The sequence below is a fragment of the Diorhabda carinulata genome, chromosome 5, assembly GCF_026250575.1.
Source record: "Diorhabda carinulata isolate Delta chromosome 5, icDioCari1.1, whole genome shotgun sequence".
In the NCBI taxonomy this organism is placed as follows: Eukaryota; Metazoa; Arthropoda; class Insecta; order Coleoptera; family Chrysomelidae; genus Diorhabda; species Diorhabda carinulata.
In genome coordinates, this window is record NC_079464.1 from 7268734 (window position 1) to 7288086 (window position 19353).

General features: G+C 33.6%; 1 protein-coding gene across 5 annotated transcripts in view; it reads left to right on the forward strand.

The window, feature by feature from the left end:
* The window catches only part of LOC130893595 (leucine-rich repeat-containing protein 24), a 269555-nt gene that overhangs the window by 231077 nt on the left and 19125 nt on the right, over positions 1-19353 (forward strand). The window contains exon 1 of one of the 5 annotated variants that reach the window (XM_057799815.1): positions 11573-11787. The exons of the other annotated variants lie outside the window; for them this stretch is intronic. The gene's annotated coding sequence lies outside the window, so the exon portion shown is untranslated. Of the gene's footprint in view, positions 1-11572; positions 11788-19353 lie in introns of those variants that run through there. 5 annotated transcript variants of the gene reach the window in all.

Here is a 19353-nt window from a genome sequence, read left to right on the forward strand (position 1 = left end):
ATTCAACCTGTCAGATTCCTCGTCCGGTCGGTCTTGAATCAACAACCATACGAGATGGACGTGGAGTTATTAATTTTAAAAGTTAAAGAAAATAGTGCGATTTATGACGCCAGTGATAAAAATCACAGCAACAGAAATCTCATATCTTCTGTGTGGAGAAAAATTGGCGAAGAATTAAACATTCCAGGTAAGAATTATTCGGATTCGTTTCGTGTGAAAGGGGCCTTAGTCTCCAAAAGAATGCCTATAAACAAAACACAAGATATAAAATAAAATTTGAGGTTAGGAAATTGTTTTTTATGGAATTTTGATTAGTGGCAACCATAATACAATAGAAAGATACTTACGATAATGTTAAACAGCGTGCAATATTCGTCTATGCAATATTTTGATCTTCCAAGAAATTTCTTGCACTTTCTTGCGCGTTGTCTTGCCCTATGTCAAGCGGCCTTTACTTTTTGTTTCATTCATCCCAAGAAAATCAAATGTTTTGATTGCTATTTGGTCTATGATATTTTATAGTGGATCCACCTTTCGTCTATGGTGCAAAAATTGTTCATATTAATGTTGAAGAACGTCAAGCACTCCTGGAAAGTAATCACAAGATTAAGTTTGAGATTGTTACGGGATTGGTTTGTTTCAGTCCCTCGAACGTGTTTAATACATAAAATTGTTAAAATTGTTATGAGATTGAACTTTATTAAGCATAGAATGAAATAAATTTCACAAATTTTGATAAAATTGCATCCTGAAGGACAAAACTTCTAACCAAATTTTCTCGAAGGGCGAGACATTACGGAAATTCAAGATGATGATGTTTTTAGATTCCTCATCCAGAACTTTCGCTAAGGAGTGGGATTAATAGATCAGCTGTGAACGTTATGTAATTATTCCAAGTGCCGCTGCAAGAAAAAGGACCACAATGGGTCCTTTGTGTCGCAGTATATATGATACCTCCAAATTGAATAACGGCAGAATACATATCGAAATATTGATTTTCGAAATTATTCCAGAATTGAATAGTAGAAATCCTTTATTTTCATACATTTTGCACACCTCATTTACCATAAAAATCTATATTACCGGCGACTACGGTAGATTTCTACCTGACCAATGGTTCGCAGTTGGAAGTGACGATGGCGCCACTTAGCTTTCGCTGGGAAATGTTTAACTACATGTACCAAATGCGACACTCTTTGACGTTGTCTTCAGTTCGGGTCTCATGCCCGAACGGGGGGTGGTAAACTGCTCTGATGAGACGTAATAACGTCGAAATCTCGTCTTGTAATTCAATATTCATCGAGGCATTAGCCAGGAAAGTAGTTGTTTTCCCCTTTGAAGAACGGCGGAATACATTTTCGAAATTATTTCAGAGGTAAATAGTAGAAATCCTTTATTTTGATACCTCCAATATATATCTACATATATTCAATTTGTGACAAAGCTACATTGCATTGAAATGCATTCTAGAAGTTGTGAAAAAAACGTAACTGAATTATTGTGAGTCTACGATGAAATATCGGTCTCTCAAATTAACACCATTCCCAACGATTACTTGAAAATCGGAAACAAAATTCACACATACGACTAATACGACTCGACGCGTTAGGATGGTAAAACAAACATATTGTGGACGCTGCTGTAGCTTGGCCGTGCGAAACGCGATCGGCGCTGATGACGTAAACAAGCGATTGGCGCGTTGCAAGAAATGAGGGCTGAGTAAAAATATTCCACATATAAAAACAAAAAATCTTTTTCAAACCCATAGTAATTAACGAATGTCATATGGCCAACATTTTTTTTAAAACTTTTCAGGTTATTAGAAAAAGTATGCCCCAATACTTTATGGTATAAAATATTTGACCATATAAGTATTTTTGTAATCAGTATCTTTAAAAAAATTCTATTATTTGCCGTGTTTATACTACTATCGATGATTCAAAGATATATTTTTTTTCAATGTCGTTGTTTTTCTATATAATAATAGCCTAAAGTACTTATAATAAATTTTTCAAAACATTTTTTAGTGTAAATGACTTTATTGTATCAAAAAAAAAATAAAAATATGTTTACCCACATGCAGCCTTTCCCTAATTTTATTCTTCACCATAAATCAACCCCAAGAAGGAAACTTTTGTTATTACCTCGTATTCATTGACAAAAACATTGCTGTGTTATGGAAAGTTGTCGTTTTATAGTCCATGTCATATTCAGCACAAAATATGGATAACAAAAGAACTATTTGCGCTCACATTGGAACGGCTCAAATTTAAATAAAAAATATGAACAGATATCAACTGACGTTGTAGGTAATCACTCAGTTTTAATTTGTCACGTATGGATATATTTTTGTATGTGTACGAAAGGCATGACGTGTCATGTATTTTTTACAATAATATTGAAATGAATGATTGTATCCTGTGGTGTCAAATAGTTTTGTTATTAATGAAAAAAATTAAAATCAGCAAAAATATTTGCTGAAGTGTGTGTAGTTACTAGCTGGCCCGGCAAAGGTTGTTTTGCCAAATAAATATATTTTCAGTTCAATAAAAATAACTAACTTAATATGACTTAGTCCGTCTTTAGTCAATACAAACTGGATGGTTTTCCCACGCGACAATATGCCACATATAGTTGTCCTTGGGAAAAGCACGATGATTCAAAATCTAAGCCATATACAGACAACGTCTGGCATTGTGATTTATTGTGAATTGAATGCTCCTTAAAACTTGCCGTTCAAAATATTGGATTCAACAACATTTTTCATTCATTTATTAATTTTTTAAAGGCTAATCGTATGCCATTAAACAGCCTTGGTTGGTTTAACTTATGGAGCAGAACAATCGGAGATCCAACTTTCAATGAACTGTTACTACCACTTAACAAAGTTCAAATTTTAGCATTTATGTCTGAAAAAACTATTCCTATTCCTGTCAGCGATCGTAAAAGAGGTCTAGCAAAGAATAGATCTCTGTTGTATTTATAAAACTAATAAATTTATATCTACGCTTATGGTAGATCAAACAAAATTGTTTAAAAGGGTTTTTACAATCTGCAATTGGTATTGGAAGAACTATAAAACTCGATTGAATAATTCACAGCTTCGTTGGCATCGATAGATTTGTATTCACATTTTTTGCTGCCAAAATCGCTCTTTCTGCCAGCTACTTATGATTTTTATATTGTATGTGTACGTTGGAAAATTGTGATCGATAAGAAATATTTTGCGAGTTGATGATTTTATACATCCGCTATTTTCATGTACAGTAAATAATTATTTCACAGTCACTGCTACGATCGATACATGAATAATACCAAAAAAAAAATGGCCGGTAACTGTATAGTGAGGCTTCGTTCCCATCCCAACTGCGTGATGTTTGCTGGATGAAAGTTGACAACAGTAGACACCTAGAGGTGATAACTTATCGATGGATAGTTAGTTATTGACTGACTAGGATGAAATATTAAATTAAATTAAAAAAAAAAACATAATTAAAAGAAATTGAAATTATAAATTCTGCATCAGAATTATCATATTCGATTGCCATTTTGCAATTATATTGCAGATCTGTGGATGAAATATGGAAAACTTTTCATATAAAACCACATTTGTACATACCATAAAAATTTTTAGAGTGGCTCTGAGCCCCTTGTTGCTGATTATCATTCCCATTACTGTATATAATTATGGTAAACTTGGAGCAAGATATTTCCTCCGTAGTGAATATCAGGACATATTAAAGTAAAAGAATATGAGATGGTCTTAACACACTTCTAGAGATGAGAACCATTCTGAAGAATCAGCACCGATATTATTTTGGAAGAAATGAAGGATAAATTGGCTCGGTGGGACAACATTGTAGGGCGAAGACACCAATAGGAAACTTTGAAAAGATACCGATACAAATAATTAGTCGATGAGAGATTCAAAAGCTTTTTTATCAAGATATCGATACCAGAATAGAGATTGAGGTAAACTATAAGTGGTGGAACAAGATGCGAAAATACTATCCACTCACATGCAAGATAATACCTCAGGGTCGACATTTGGAATACTAGATAGAGTAAGACTTATGCAAACTGAAGCCAGCTGATGCTTCAATTATTATCAAAGGATCAGTAAATGCTAGTATCGTTTGTACACGGAAAAAAATCAATGTGAACCTTCTCTTATATTCTTTTGAAATCATTTATTAATATGATGAAGTTTTTATTTTACATTTCATTACATTTTTGAGAAGGCACTGTAGATGAGTATTGATGAATATTTAGAGATTCAATCCTCAGTATTTTGAGTATTTTTTACTTGGTTTTGTGACAGTTATTTTTAAAAAAATCTTCTGGCATCGATGCAACGCTAGATAATCTGCTATCATTAGATAACAACCCTTTCACAACTGCATCGGAGATTGCTTTACAAAAAAATATTAGTCGGTCGTTTGTGAGTAAAGTTTTTAAAGAAAGAAAAACTGCACACATACAAAGTTGACCTTGTTCACGAACTCTCGGGACATTTCCTTAATAATATAATATTTCCAGACGAGGTAATGTTTTGTTCAAGTGGCATAGTAAATTTTCGCTATTGAGTTCGCGAAAATCCTCACTGGGTCCAGTGAAAACACACTCAGTACCCACAAAAAATTAATGTTTGGGTAGGAATCGTCAGGAGAAGAGTTGTTGATTCTGGTTTCTTTCGTCGGAGTTTTATTTTAGAGCATCTTTGTATGGCAGTACTTCCAGATCTAATTGCGGCATTTCCGAATCCAACTAATTAGGAAAACTTGGATGTCTGTATTTGGAAGAGTTGAGGAAAGTGTGTAGGAAGACGTGGATCAATTAAATCACCACTAAGGTCACTGATTTCACCCCCTATGTTAAATTAACACATAATTTAAAAGAGAAGAGCAAATTAAATGTGAAACGACTCGTATAACTGATTTCGCGAAAGAAACAGATTTTATAAAATTAGGAAAAAATATTTTTGTTATTCACCCGGTTATACTATTTTTATTCTTCTCGAGGTTTACACTAACAGCTGTTAGTGAACTCCCTTTGAAAGATGACCATCTGGCTCATTTAACCTGATCAGGGGTAACTGCGGAAGACCTATATCACTCACCCTTTATCAGTGATCTAGTTTTCCGAGGACTGGAAAAAAGAATTTGTTGATCAATAAAATTCTACTTTTCAAACTTACCAAAGAGGAATTTTGGTTATATACAAGTTGTCCCACTACGTTTCGACACTTATTTTAGGAAAAATATGGTAACAAACACTTATATCAGGCTTGCCCATAAAATAAAATTCCCAACGACTTTTCACAATGAAAAATTTGTTTATTGTCATTGAATAATACATGTTTGGAAAGCTTAGACAAATCGCCATTTGGATCAATTGGAGTCATGGAAATGTGCCGTCGCGCCGGCGGAGATAACTTATCTTCTGTCAGCCCTTCGTCGATTGTGAAATGCGTCTCTCTCAAATGTTCCTAAATTCATGCAAGAGATAGTAATCACTGGGGGGCCAAGTCTGGCCTGTGAGACGCTTTTCCCAATACTCCTCACAAAGTTGGGAATGAATGTTCATTAGAGAAACGTTTTTTTGTAAGCAGAAAACTAATCACAGGGAGTAATTTGCGCAGTAAAGAGTAAGCGTCCGCAGAATAAAAGCTGCGTAAAGAGGTTCTGACATAAGTTGGATACTTTTCCTCAATATTAAACCACTCTGTATGTATAATAATAATCAACTTAATGGTCACTCAATAGATGGAGCGTCCTACTATCTTTTTCCACCACATTAACTCATTACCGACGCCGGCGGATGGCGTGAGGCTGTGTGCCCGTCATAATAAATTATCATTATATTCAACTGAACTAATAAAATATTATATATGAGGTTACTTGTATTAATTATAATGCTCTTTTAATATAAGACAGACATCTGTATAATTATGAAATATATTAAGAAGGTGTAATACGATAAAAGATGAAAACTTCATTAACAAACCATGGAGAATGAGAAAAAAAATCACATCCATTTTTTAAAATTCGAGATCGCAGAACCAAATAAAAGGAAAAGAAAAATTTCCAAACAATACATAAAAATGAGAAAGCTCTCAATGAATAAAAAAGGACTAATCAATTTCTAGGATATAAAGTTCAATGGGGCATGTCAAAAGTATTGTTTATTATTAATTAAAAGAGAACTAAAATCAAGATTATTACGGAAATAGTGTATTATGATCAAGACACTAAAGTGTCTTGAAAGTACGAGTGTTTTAATAGTCATTAAATGCGAGCTGCACACACTATTTTTTCCAACGCCAATCTTAATGAAAAACAATCACTTAATTTTGAAAATATATTAAACTTATGATGAATTATGAGTTATTTATCCAATTACAAAATAAGAATCTTATAAAAATTAGTTTTTTATAATTAATCTGGTAGATTTATATAAACATTTTTGATTGCACAGACAAAGCTTTATGTACTTCTTCCAGCTTTCATAATATTTTCATGTAACGGTGAATTTTCGTGTTTTTATATTACTAAGAGAGTTGTTTCAAAATCACTTACATCGCCAAGTTCCAACTTGTGCAGGTAATACCTTCTACAAGCTCCCATAATACTAAAGTACATGCCACCTATGAAAATTAAATCTTCAACATCTGGAGCCTCTCCCAATGAATATTTTTCATTTCATTGGTAGAAAACGTTTTTTTAGGCTTATATCATTCAGATTTTTTTTTGAGTAATGCATGTAATTTAAGATATTTGGGAATATTCATACTTTTGCTGATTTTCATTGCAATAAATTATTTGTGGCCTGGTCTATAGTATTTGATAGAGTTAAATTATCACTTTTAATATCTGACATTCTTAGAGATTTTTCTTATAAAAACCTCAAATTGAATTTGAATCGCTAAACTTTTTCTACAATTTGTCAAGATTGATAAATTTAAGATACGTCAGGTGATCATTGCAATTATAGATGTCCAAAGATTATCGACTATTGCATTTCTATAAACTTATGCCTTACGGAACAATCTGTATCTCAATGTAATGTTCATAATTCGAAAAAACAAAAAAAATATGTGACAACAGACAATTGAAAAAATTGTTATACATCCTTAATTTCGAGCTAAAAGTATAAACATATGTTAATAATAATCGGTTTGTCATTCATTATGAAAACGACTACGTAGGTAGTTACTAGAAAAACTAGTTTACAAAAAAATTGCTTTACTAAATAGTTGAAGGTGAAATTAATTTCCACATTATCGGCAATACAAAGGTGGCATAGTTTCAAGGTAAATGTGTCATACTACGTGCCACATGCATTCTTTTCTTCCAAGTTCATCGATTGTTCGAAGCTATGACTAAAATGTTTTGTGCATTTACTACCATTTCGGATATGAATTGCATAATGTGAATTGTCACTCATGTTTACGATAACAAATGTCTATTATAACAAATAAATGATAGTGCAATCCGTTAAGCTAATTTCATATCTAACTCCTGACGCAAAATAATACTAAATGTCCTTCATAATCGGCTGTTGTGCGAAAACATCGATGTTGTATATAAACTGACATTGCCAGATCGTCATGTGACATACCGTGAAATTCTTGGGCAGAAGCTCCATTCGCATACGTTCAATATTGGATGAACATTTAGCTGTTAAAAATATTTGTTCCTGTTGGAGACTGCTCAATTTAAAAAAAAGCTTGAGTCGATAGGTGCAAATAAATGATGAAAAGTTTTTCTCGCACGAAGCAAATGGTCGCTCGGTTTTTCGCCACCGTTCCATTGGAGCAACTTAGACCGACCAACGATGAATCGTCGTCAAAAGTGTTCGAAAAAATCAGGGAAACCAATCGCAGAACATGGATCATTTTCCACCACGAAAATGCGAGTTCTCACACATCAGAAAAAGGTTTTTGAACAATTTGAAGGGGTAACCGCTTGTTTGGCATCCAATTATTTCTTCTTATTTCTGCAGATCAATAATAAGCTGCGAACTTAACGTTTTTCTACACTTGAAGAAGCGGTTGATGCGTTCAAATCACATATTTTGGACGTATCTCAATAGTAATGGAAAAATTGATATTGATCTTAATGGAGAATATTTTGGGAAACAATAATGCCAAGTCTAATTATAAATAAATATTTGTTTTTATTTGTCCATCTTAAAACTTGAGTAGCAACTCTCGTTTTAACGTTAAAAATTAGTTCGATAGTATGAAATTGTATATTATAATTTTCTCAAATGGTATATAACAAAAAACGTTAAATAAGCAAAAATTTCAAAGGAATAACACTATATAAGTGGAATAATGAAAATTGAAATCATACATGTCTATCTCATGATTGAAGCATCTTTTTTAACCGATCTGGGTAGAAATCAGGTCCATTGTGCCATGTTTTATAAACGTTTCTGAGGAAAATCACGTGTTGGTGAATGATCCTGCAGCCTTGAAAACAAGAAATAGTCACTGGGGGTAAAATATGTACTGTTTTGAAACACGTGGAACTCGACAACCACTCGGAAAAAAATTACATGCAGAGTTGTCCGTCGTTCATTTTGAATCCTAAAGTTCCCTCATTTATTGGTGCTTGTTTCATTGAAAAGAGCGACGCTATTGAGCGCCATAAGATAACCCCACTGATGAAAATAGGGATAACGTAATTGTTTAACAAATAAGAGGGTCGGTTTAGAATTTTCGAGGATAACGGCAAAAGACTATTGTAGATAAATTTTTAGTTTAAGGTAGTTCGCTTATTTCCAGGACTGTTGATACTTGTTCCTTTCAAAGATTATCTTGTATAAGAGATATACATATCGATTGCTTGTAGGTATGTCAACATTTGTAACCCGTGTAGTTGAACGATAAACGCGACAACGCGTGTGGCATTCATTATCGTGTATGCATAAATACATATATACAACAATTAACTTGATATTTTCACGTTTTGTCGCATTTTTCGCTTACCCAGAACAAAGGGATAATTAAAATTGGCATTTCCAGATTTAGATACGAGATTTAATGTTTTCATTAGCATCGTAATGTTTTAAAGAACTTTTCTAATAACAGAAAAAAAGTAGCCATTGATGTACGATCAAATTGATTTGAAAAGTTGAGAAAATTTACATGAAAATTAATGTAGTTATGTAAATTTTCATGTAAACATTCTCAGCTGATCATGTCAGTGTGTGGCAATCACAATTCCCCAAACAAATTTCCTCGATATAACGACAATCCGTCTCAATGTCCAAATAGCATACAATTAAATTAATCCTCCCCAAATACCATACTCACAAAAACCCGGGGAAGCGATTGGAATCGTGGATAAATCGCAAAGCGATCGGTTCTCGAACGAGCGATGCTGTGCAGTTTGTAGAGACTTAGATCGCGCGACGTAGTTTTGTTGTATATACTTTGGTTGATGTATTATACCCTTGATACTAAGACTAGCACCCATAACGTGATCCCAACGTGATTGAACGAAGGGACACAACTTTCGTAACGTTTCGTGTAACGATCGACCGAGTGAAACCGGCGTATATGGTGAACTAGACATCACCAGAAGACAATGACGTGACTATCCACATACGAAGCTGATAGTTAGCAGCAGCAGATCAAAATTCGGAGCAGCCGCCTGACTGTAGCCAACCACAGCCGATGGACTTACCAGCTGAGGACGACGCACCAGCTTATCCACAGCAGCAACAGCTAGAACTTCGGCGTTCAGAGCGACGAATTCGCTTCGTAATTAAGCCTGGTTTTAGTGAACATACACACTCATTCACACGTGTACACATATACATATGCACGTATACAAACACAATTTCGTGACTACATCATTGGTTGGGGGGTTATGTGGCGACGACGCCATGTTACCCTGCATTCAGAATATTAATACAGGTAGACATTTCTCCGAACAAATTCCCTCAATAAAACGATAACTCGTCCACACTTGACTGACCGATACATGTACTCTTCTTAATATCCAGATAGAATTCAATTAAATTGATCTTCCATGTTCCAATGTTCCAAACTTACACGAACCCCGGCGAGGCGTTTGGGATCGTGGAGACATTCTTTTTGTCTCGAGAGAACGAAGCGATCGGATCTCGAACTCCGAGATCACAGCGATGCAGCGCCGTTTCCACAGACAGTTCGCGCGACTGAATTTTCCGTTGTATATATTTTTGTTTGTGTATTTTTGTAAGTTTAAGTTATCGAACTTATTCGTTTATGCTACTTCTCCCGTTTTATTGTTCAGAGTTTTTATTTTTTCCCTCTATCAACCACCTATGCTAGAGAAGAAATATGGAATTTACATTATTCGTATACACATTTCATTTGACACAGTACATCCAATAATAGTTAAATCATCTGTAGATTACCACTTCACTGCTTTAAATCCACCTCGCAGGCGTTCATTAAACATTAATTGTTAAATTTGTGTTTGTGTTCGGTGGTTTGTTTCAACTTTCTAAACCAATTTCAATTAATCTCAATTAGAAAAATAACCTCATCCACAACTTAAAGTTAGGTTAGGTTGGGTGAGATTACATTAAATTTCCTACGAATTTGGTACATTTTTCACAAAACTCGATTGAAAACCAGGATATAAGATTGCCACCACGAGATTACTGCAATACGGAGAAACAAAATTTGATAACTTCTCGAAAATCATCATAGACAAGCATAAAAGTACATTGTGTTTCTCAAGATCTCCGGTTTATTTTCCAATCAAAATTTTCTTGAAAACACCAACGTAAAACTGGTTTTTTATGAGTTTTGAACTAATCTTTACTTTGTTTTCCGGGTACCTCAAGTTATGCTCACAAATTCTAATGACAAATAAATCATTCTACGGGATGATCTAAACAAATTAAGCCTTCGGCTCGTGCGGTCAAACCGTCCTACTCGTGAACAAAGGAATACTTTATTCACTTGTTGCATAAATAACTATTTAAATTTCTCAACCCCATTTTAAAACTATTGATTTTTGATATGTTTTAATAAATCATCTCTCTGTGGATTTTTTATGTACTTTCAATGATTATATACTCATAAAAACAAATTCAGAAGTATTTTCTGTTCTAATTCTTATTTCTAGGTATAAAAGTAATGAAAATAAATAACGTATAACCCGTGCCCAAAAATGTTGTAGACCGGTGTTATAACTTAATTTTGCCGTAACTTTTCCTATGACGTTTGAATATTAAATATTAAAACTGTCAATATTCTCTTAGTAATCTATAGATTAAGTGATAGTTGAAGTTAAATTATATCAATTGTTGAATAAATTCAAACATGTTTAACTCCCCACTAGGTACGTTTCAGTTTCTTGTAATTATTTACTGTTTTTATCACTATTCAATAATTAATTTTATACTATGTACTTTACAAACTGACTATAAATGGAAACTGGAGATCATTGTGTGACTCCTAATCTGAAATCATAAATTTTCTTATCATTAAAAAAATGTATTTATTAATCATCATCTTATTAGATAAGAAACTTGAGAATCCATTAGTTTTGAAACGAACGAGATTATTTCATTAACAGCCTTGAATACAGTATCAATTACGTATAAATTATGTTTTTTATTACTAAAGTTACGTACATAATCATGTACAGGGTGATCCGGTATAATAAGAGTGCTATAGATAATTTATTTTTGAGATGTAGCGACGGTGTACGAATTTTTTTTTAAGCGGCGTGTTATAAATATTAACTAGTTACGGAGAATTTGGAAGATTCGTTAAAAGTGAGTAGAATAATTGAAAATTAGTCATTCTTCTCTTACCTCACTCGAATGAGTTGGCGCAAGATTTGAATATTCATAGAATTCAGTTTGAATCAGACGATTATATTTTAAACAGAAAATCAAAATATACGGCATGATTTATTGGCACTTCTAATTCTAACTCTAAAATATAAAGATTTGTACCGATAGAGATAGTATTTTTTTATGAAACGAGAATTATTGTAAATGTAAATACCAAATTTGTGGGTAAGCATATATATACATTCTATTTCGAATTGTAGTCCCTCAAATCTAGTTCCTTTAACCCTGTATCCTTGGGACACCAGCCCACATTTCATCAACACTTATTCACAGTTTATTACATGTTTTTGTGGTGTCGATTATTCTCCTTTTCGGTACTGCATCTGTTTCTTCCAATCTTGTACAACCTGATCTTCCCAAATATTTTTTAGTATTCCCGGTAATATTTTCTCGTTCGGTATACATTGTGGAATTTTCCTTATGTTGTTTTTCTATTCTTTTAATGTCTTTTTTTAAATTTAATTGCAAATTTACTGAGTCTCAGTAGATCACTCTATGAGGTCTTCTGGCCAGCGTCTTTTCAATCTTCTCTGTTCCATTGGATCAGTGCAAAGCTTGGATATTAGTGGATTTTGATGGTTTTCGTTGCGCGTTTCTTATCGCCGATGTGATTTGTGGTTGCTTATAAACCATGCAGTATTAGCTATTATGTGAAGTATTTTAGATTGAAAAGTTTGCAGTATCTTGGTGTTTGATGGTTTACTGCAACCCCATACCTCTAAGCCATATGTGCATATTGGTTTTGGGATGATTTTGTACATAAGTATCTTATTTTCCATTGTTAACTGCGATCATCTGCCGATTAGCCAGTTTATATTTTGAAGTTTTAGCTTTAGTTGTGTTTTTTTTAGCTTGTATGTGTTTCTTCCAAGCTAACTTTTGGTCCAAGTGTAGTCTGAGGTATTTGACTTTTGTTTTCATTGGAATCGGCATATCGTTAATGGTCAATTGCGGACAGACACGTCGTTTTGTGGTGAACGTGATTTGTGTCGATTTGTCAGTGTTTAATTTCATTCTCCACCTATATATGTGGTATTGCAGCTTTTCTGATGCTCTTGTAAGGTCTGTATCTGAAGACATTACTGCAGTATCATCTGCGAAGGTAGCGATTAGAGTATCGTCGGTAGTTGGAATATCAGCAGTATACATAAGGTACAGGGTACATTCTTAATTTCATAGTTTCTAAGTTCTCTATACTCATTATTTCCAACTTTTTCTGGTCAACTTGTCAACTGGTCAATCCCTTTGTCCTTTTCTTTTCTTTCTTTCTTTCTTCCAATATTTCTTCATTGAATCTTCTTTGGTATTTTTGTTCTCCGATCTACAGTTTCGTTCGTTATTCTCCTATTCTTTAATTTTCTGGAGGTTTTATTCGTTCGGTGCAATCGGTTTCTTGTCATTACTTTTTCTTTGTTCTCCTAAAACAAATTTTTATACACTTTCGAATTGTTTACTTCCTATTCTTATTTCTCGATATTACCCATTTGTATGTGTGTTGTTTGTAATGGTTATATTTGTGGATGGTCCTAATATAGGAACATCTGTCTATGCACCGCTGGCGTTGGAGTGATTTTTTGTAAATTGTAAATTAAAACTGAGATGAAATGAAAAGAAAATGACTCATGGAAACAAGGCGCTGTTTGATGAGTAGATGATAGGTCGTCTACGTTTGTATTATTCCATGTCGGCTACTATTTGGCTGATGAACTAATTCACCAGTTAACAGAAAAACCGCAGAAAACAGCAACACCGAAGAATGGAGAGTAGGGGCTTAGGATTCCCCTAATGGAGATAGGAGAATCGTCAAAGGAGGATAAGGAACTTCCCTAAATATGTCGGTTGGCGGTTGCTAGTTGCCGAAGAAAGAGATAAAGAGTTTTGAGGAAAGGTGTCACTTATTAGTCCAAGGAATGAAGAGGTTGTTTTCGTCTAAAGTATTCCTTGTTTTGATAGTACGAATCATGTATCAGGTTTGAAGGTCTTTTAGATTGCTCGGAATTAATGACGCTGAGACTAAATGGGCACATCTACTATTTGCAGTACCTGAGGAATCGCTGCCCGCAAGTAAAGTGTGTTAAGAAGGCAATTGGTAGGATGCAGTAGACGTTGGTTGGGAAACGAAGGCTCGTATTATTAAATAGTACGCTTTATATGTGTTGTTTATGTCTTTTTTTGTAAACATGATCAAAGATAAAATATTGATATGTTATCATAGCTTGAATGTATATTTGTTGAGAATATTTGTAACCATGTTTATTTTTTAAACTAACAATAGTCAATAATATTGATATAAAATTGATTTCAAATATATTATATATTCATAAAACAACTAAAGAAAATCGAAAAAAATGTATAAAATTTTTATAAATTAGGATGCAGCGAAATAAATGGCTAGGTGAATGTGAAAACTCGTATTAGAATTCAATGAAATGCCTTTTTTACGCTTTTCTTCTTTTTTCCGATCTCTAATTGTTATCAGTATCAATTGGAACAAATTCACTTCTTATATTTGGTATGGTATGAATAAATTTTATACGAATTAATTCAGAAAGCAAATTCTCTCGACTTGCTGATCCAATCATATATTTTCGCAATCGATGGAACTCTAATTCAACCGATTCCGTAGCCTTTACTTTATATTCAAATGCCCTCTTAGGGATTCTTTTGGCAAAATTGAAATATCTTGTCATCCACGTCTCTGTTTACTTTCCTTATATATATCTTACACGAATATTCCGTCGTCTTTTTCCGTATTCGAATAGAATATTTATCTTTCATATGCGATGAGTCATGTTCTAGTTTTGAAAATTTTTAAATACATATCCATTTTAAAACTGTCAAGTACTAAAGACTACATTTGTTTCAAGATTTTCAATTGTACATTTTAGAATCAAGTTCGACCAATAGCAGACCGTTTTAGGAAACATATTTCTCTCAATAAGTCGTATGACTAACTGAGAAAAATACATTTTTTGCCAAAATTCATCAATGTAATCTCCTTCAAGAGCAATACTTGTAGGAGGATTTTTCCTTTGCCTCAAAATAGGCTGCAGGTTCAGCAGTTGCTTCTTCATTTGAGCTGAATTTCTTACCGGCAAGCAATTTTTTTATACAGCGAATAGACAGTAGTTACTGGGGTCCAGATCCGGACTAAACGAAGGATGAGGAAGCAATTTAAAGTGTAATTCGTTGCCATCGACTTATGAATCGGTTCATTGTCTTAGTGAAATAAGGTTTTCTCTTTAACATAGCACCTTAACTCAAATAGATTCATAAATCAACAAACAAACTATGGAATAATGAGCATTTGAAATTAATTCTAGCTTCGTTTTTCACTGTTCGGATGATAACTTAAAAGAGGCACCAATAGTACAATAAAAGAGTGACTTATGATAATATTTGAGCGGAGGTGTGAATATGAGACCGTTTTTCCTTGATTCAACCACTCTATGTAGTATTCGCTATTGATTGTGTCTCCCTTTCGGAGGTATTCGATGAATAATATTCCATGCGCATTCCAAAATACTGAAGCCATAAACTTCCCAACTTAATATTGTGCCATTGGACGCTACGGACGTGGTTTACCGACTGCAGCCCTCTCAGATGATGATCGTCTTGAAGTGATGGATTCATATTTCATCCATTGTCACATGTCGATACAAAAAATTTGATTTACTACGTGTTAACATGACCAAACACTGCCCGGAATCATTAACACATTATTGATTTTGATCGATTGTGAGTAAACGCTCACCCATTTTGAAAAAAGCTTTCTCATGTTCATGCATAATTGTAAACACACAGCCTTCTGATATCTTTATGGCCTCAGCTATCTCACGCAATTTCAATTTACTATTAGATATAACCGATTTGTGGACTTTTTTGATGTTTTCTGGAGTAACCACCTCAATTGGACGACCAGAACGTTCACCATAATGGTTCTTTTCGATGGATCAGAGTTAGGATAACACTTTTGAATTCATTGTTGAGCTTGTACAGTATTTTTTTTATCAACAAGCAATAATAAATTAACACACTAAATTGTTTTGAAAATAATGGCTGTCATGAAATTTTACACATAGTCTTTTGAAAGTTGGTACTACATGAATGTCATATGGATTTGACAATGGCAGCGCCATGTGTGCCTTGTCACTTCACTCGTTGTTGCTTGGAATTGATTCACGATTGTGTCATACATGCTCGCAATTTGTTCTTGATACCCCCATTATTATAGTCTATTGTAGTAAATAGTTGAAATATTTTCCTATAAAATAACATTTATATATACGTATGTTTCACCTAGTTGACTAATAACTTCTAAACACCTTCTAAAAGTAAAAAAGTGCAATTTTTTGAAGAGAACATTTATCATACTGGTTATATATGTATGAGGGCTTAAGCTTTGGCTTTTAAACAATGTTATATTCATAAATAATGATTCCCAAATAAAAATTTACCAGTATAAGCGGAGCTACTTCTTACAAATCAGAATCAGAAGTTGAATTGATGCCGCCAATATTAACAATGAATAGCTCGTTCATTTCGTTAGTAATATTGCCAACTTTTTCATTTTCTTTTCTTCCTTAATCGTATGTTTAACTGCCTTTTCCCAGTTTTCAGGCTTCATTATTTACAGCCCCCAAAAACAACTGTTCAACATCACTCATTTTAAGGGAATTATTTTTTCTTGAAACTTCTTCCTTTATTTGTGCCCATACAAGTTCAATCGGGCTCAGTTATACAGTATATAATATTTAGTGGTGATATGACCAAAGGAAAGATGTATTTGCAGTCTTTATCGATTACGAAAAGGCATACGATCGAGTACAACACGACAAGTTAATAAATATATTAAGGGAAAAAGGAGTTGATAGTTCCGACGAAAGAACCATCGAAAAATTATATTGGCGCCGAAGAGCGGGCGTTCGACTTATCGGAAAATCTTAAGAGGAGTCACGGTTGCATAATCTCACCACTTCTGTTTAATTTGTAACCTGATAAGATCTTTAAGCAAGCTAGACACAACTGATAACATTAAATGCAGGAAAATAGCTTATTTGGGACACATAATGCGTGGTAGCCGGTTTAATAGCCTCCGATTGATTATTATGGATAAAGTTGAAGGTCGTAGAGGAATTGGAAGGAAACAAGCCTCTTGATTGAAGAATATCAGAGAATGGACTGGGATAAGAGAAGCAGGACGTTATTAAGACTAGCTCAAGATAGAGAGAGTTTTGTCATACTGATCGCCAAAGTCAAGGGGACTTTATACGGCATGCTAAGAAGATTAAGGTGATATAACAATGGTGATGCCACGATTCACTCCAAATCCGTCAATTTCCTATTTTTTGAATATCTTGTTATGAAGTTCTTTTCCTATAGAACCGGATCGGACCTTAATATCTTTGAATTTAGATAATTCTGTAAATCTTTTTCAACTTGTGGGTATTTTTCTTAAAATCTCGTTTGATAACGTTTTCCTCTGACTACTATGCTTCTTTCAGTAAATTATACTTTCTGAATTGCTTTGTCTAGCGAAAACCTATTTCTTTTAAAAGTTTTTTTTACTGTCGGCAGTTCTTTTCTAAAGAAGAATGCTTACACTTTTCTTCGAAGAATTTAAATGAAATTTTGGTTTTCCGGAAGCTTTACGTCTTCAATTATTCTATAAATTATCTACTTACTAATATCCCATCAATACTTTTACATAAATGTTTGTAAATGATTTGAAACAATTAAACATCAATGTTTTTTTTTTTTCATCAATTGTTCAGTGGAATTTACGGGGCCCTTCCAAATTTACTATAATTAAACTATAACTCTCAACAGACTGCACACTGCACCTTGCACGTTATGTTAAGAATATACAATTTGTACCCTCTCATTAAATGGAAAACTTATAAATTTATTTTTGGTAGAAATTGTCTGGAGGAGATTCTTGGAATTAAAATAAAAATTCTTTCTTTTTATTGGCAAAAAGCTACTTATTATAAAAAATCTTGTAATACGGCTTTGTAATAATCAATTTACAGGGCTTTTGGCCTGTCCATACCTCTTTCCATTGTTCCGAATTAGCTTATAACCAAGTTTTGTATTGGAAATTAGGTTTTATCACTTTTTCGTCCATAACAGTTTACTATACATATATTTTTTATGAAATAAAAATCATCAAGGCAGTTAACAAGTCATTTTGGCAAATTTAGTCAATGAAACAGTTGTTCTCTTTTCCAAAATGTATATCCAATTATCACACAAAGGCTTGGGTGACCTGCGTGAAATTGAATTCCACCTCGTAATGCGATGACTAAATACGATTTGTTTGAAACTGAGAAGGATTTCCAGTGATAAAGGTCCGTGATAATTTCGTTAACCAACTTTGAAGTAAATCGTCGCTAGTATTATACTCTAAATACGTATTACGTGATTATCTATTTTCCTTAATGCTCTAAACCTAAATAGATCGAGAGGAAAAAAATTCCAGATTGTTTTAACAAACTCGGATAACGATTTTCATGATAATTAAAAAACAAAAATTCAATGAATGCATTTAAACTTCTTGAAATTAACAGCTTTTACTCATTTTTCAAGTGTGTGTAATAATTTCGACAAATACTCGTCGTACATTTGGTTTCTTTCGTTCTCCAGAATATCCCAAAGATGTGGAGTAGGAAACTTCTTTCTGACTTCCTTTTCAATTTGTCCCACAACAACTCAATCGGGTTGAGGTCGGGTGACAGTGACAGCCAAATTTTTACTTCGTAGTACATCTTTTCCAATTATTTCAAATACTCTTTGCACAGCGTGAGGGAATGCCTGAGAGCGTTGTCAAGCTGGACGATAAATTTTGTACCGATCAGAATCAGAATCTTTCTTACAAATCATTGTTTACCAAGCTTCCAGTCGCCCTTCCTCCGAAACATCTCCACATCAACATCGAGCCTCCGTCGTATTTTACAGCGGAAATTACGTATGGATCTAGCATCCGTTATCTAATTCAGCGACAATGGTACGGTTACTTTTGCTTAGACTATGAAGACTTGTGATTAATGCACGAGTTTCAACCGATAGTTTCTTGGTTTTACCCATGTTATAACTTGCAAGTATGATTTGGAGAGAACGAATATACGAATTTTGGGCTCACTGGGCCCAAACTACAATCATAAACATCGAAGAAATAATGTACAGCTGAAGAATAATAAACAAATCAATTGATACTTGCAAGTTTTAACTTATCACACTCATCCACAACATATAAACATATAGTTTGGGTTTTGTAAGACACCGTTTCGACATTAACTTGGCTATATGAAAGAGAAATTTATTTGTTAGAGTGTTATTTTGAAATTATGAGGTGGGCAAAACTTTTGATTAGTTGTGAATATAAACGTTGTGGTTCATATCCCTACATCTTTGAATCAGCACTTGAGTTTTAAACAATGCTTGACGCGTACACAACTTTAGAAACCAAATTAAGTGTTTTTGATT